Here is a 3,074-nt window from a genome sequence, read left to right as displayed (position 1 = left end):
AAAAAAAAAAAGAAGACAAGTCTGATGAATGTCTGTTTACCTCTGGTAGTGTAGTAGGTATGAATCGGGCTGCTAATCTCAAGGTCAGCAGTTCGAAACTTTCTGCGGGAGAAAGATGAGGCTTTCTTCCCCTGTAAAGATTTTACAGCCTTGGAAACCCTCTGCAGGGTTGCTATGCGTTGTAACCGACTCAACATAACTACCACCACCACCACCACCATATATGGTCTGATTTTTGGAGTCTGGTATGGCCCTATAGGATCAGCATTGGACTGCAAAGCTGGTTTGAACAGCAAGGTTGGCTGGTCAAACTCATTAGCTGTTCCTCAGAAACACTATACAGGGTCAATATGAGTCAGACTTACTCAATGGCACTTAACAACAACAACAACAGATTAAGGAAGAAATCAAGGAAAGCAAAAGATTAAACCAAGGAACTCAGATAAAATCAAAGAAAACAGACAAAACTCTAGAAAAATTCCAAAAAAGAATACAAGAAAAAATAGACAAGTAGAAATCACATAAAAACAGATTAACACGAAAATTTCATAGATAACACACTGGAAGGACAAGGAAGTATAACTGAATCAATGGAAGGCAGACTCAGTGAAATAGGAGACAAATGCCTGAACAGTAATGTTAGAGGACCAATATAGAAATAATAATGAAGGAAGCCTAAGAATTATCTGGCTTCCATCGAGAGGAATGCCTTCCTTATGACTGGAATTCCAGAAAAGAAAGAGACCCCCCCAAAAAAAAAATACAGAGAAAATATTCAAAGATTTGTTGGTAGAAAACTGCCCTACTTTCATGAAAAATGAGGGAAAAAATCCATTCAAGAAGTGGCCATCTTGTACTTTTGTAGGCAGCTCTTGAGTCCTGGTGTGACACTGTAGGCTAGGTATTTGACTGCTAACCACAAGGTTGGCAGTCCAAATCTACCAGCCACTTCTTGGAAACCCTGTACAGGGTTGTCATGAGTCAGGACTGAACCCACAGTACCTAACAGTAACAACACCAACAGACACAAAGGCATGGACGTATGGGGTGTGCGCAGGAGTTTGGCAGTGAGGGGGATACAGTTCTCCCTTGTTTCCTAAGCCCCCCTGTTGGCTAAGGGTGTGGTCAGCTCCCACCCTTGCCTATCCAGTGGCTAGTGGCACCCTTCCTGCCCAGCCTCTAGAATTTGGGCACTGGGTATACCACACCTGCATCTGGAGGCATGTGAATTTCCTCAGTAGATCTTTTATTGCTGTCTGATGGCAACTGTGCTCATATAGCCATGCCTCCTGTGCCTCCACCCACTGAACAAGCTCCCTCAGACACTCCGATACCACCTGATCAACGGTAAGTAGCAGCTACCATCAGACAGACTTGCCCTGAGCTACCTTACACAAACAAGGAGCTCTGGTAGCGTAGTGGTTATGAATTGGGCTGCGAACCTTACGGTCAGCAGTTCGAAACTACCAGCTGTTTCGCGGGAAAAAGATGAGGCTTTCTGCTCCCATAAAGATTTATAGCTTCGGAAATCCTGTACAGGGTCACTATGAGTCGGAAGCGACTGCAAGACACATCACCACCACCACCACCACCTTACACAAACAGCAAACAGAGTACAGCATATACACTTCCAGTTTCTATCACACCCACCAGGAGACAAGTGGTAAGTGCCTAAGAACACACCAACATACAAATCATCAATTCAATATAAATTACAATGACACCACAAGTCTCACAGAAAACAGACTGTTTCAGTTTACATGAAGAAACAAGATAGAATGGCTCAAACAAGTGACCAAAATAGAAAGTGAGAAAATATAGTACCAGAAACTATCAGAACTACCTGATAAGGAATTCAGAAGAATAATATTTAGGTACTTACAACAGATTGAAAGAATGATTGAGAAAGCTGCAGATGAAATCAAGGAAAATAAAGACAAAACTTTAGAAGAATTCAGGAAAACACTACAAAAACAAATTGACAAAACAAATGAAAAACTAGATTGGTGGTTTGAGTCCACCAGCCACTCTACATGAGAAAAAAGAGGCTTTCTGTCCTCAAAGATTTACAACCTAAGAAACCCTACACAGGGTTGCTATGTGTTAGAACCAACTTAATGTCTCTTAACAACAAAGTACAACAAGACTACAAAATTGAAAATAGGGAACCAGAGATACCAGTCTGCAACAAAATAAATAATAAAGAGGGAATAAGGTAGTTATAGAATTTCCAAATGAAGAGGAGATCAATAAATAGTAACTATAACCCCAAAATTAGTCCAACCCCAATCCATACCTTTATCTCTAACCCTAGTACTAGTCATAATCCTAACACTAAATGAAGGCCTAAGCCTAGCCTAGACCTAGCCATAGTCCTAACCCTAACGCCTTACTCCTATCCCCCAAAATTAATTAATTAAACCAGAAAAGTTTATGGAAAAATGTAATGGAAAGATGGAATTTTTCCACGACCTTTTTTAAATTCCCTCATATTGTAGAGTGTGTTGTTGTTAAGTGCCGTCAAGTCGATTCCAACTCATGGTGAACCTGTATAGTGTTTCTGAGGAGCGACTGATGGGTTTGAACCGCTGACCTCACAATTAGCAGTCCAGTGCTTCTCCTATAACACCATACCGGGACTTCATTATAGAGTATATAGGGGGCAAAGTTCTGAAAACTTTTTAGCCATAATCAAACACTGTGAGGAAATGCCTCACTGGGCTTGGGGGCTTAGGATCACAGTCGTGGGTCCTAAAACAATTGACATCAAGGTCAAATGGCATAACATAGTCCACGAAGACAATGTTCTATATCCTATTTAGATGAGTTGCAGCTGGGGTCTTAAAAGCTTGTGAGCAGCCACCTAAAATGCAACTAACTACTGATCTCTCCCTATCCAGAGCAAAGACGACTCAAGGAAACAATTATCTGAAAGGACTAATTGTTGTTGTTAAGTAGCGTGGAGTCGGTTCTGACTCATGGAGACCCTGCACAGGGTTTCCGAGGCTGTAAATCTTTACGAGAGCAGAAAGCCTAATCTTTCTCCCGCGGAGTGGCTGGTAGTTTCAAACTGC

This window comes from Chrysochloris asiatica, unplaced genomic scaffold (genome assembly GCF_000296735.1).
Source record: "Chrysochloris asiatica unplaced genomic scaffold, ChrAsi1.0 scaffold00246, whole genome shotgun sequence".
Taxonomy (NCBI): domain Eukaryota; kingdom Metazoa; phylum Chordata; class Mammalia; order Afrosoricida; family Chrysochloridae; genus Chrysochloris; species Chrysochloris asiatica.
This window is presented reverse-complemented; position numbering follows the sequence as displayed.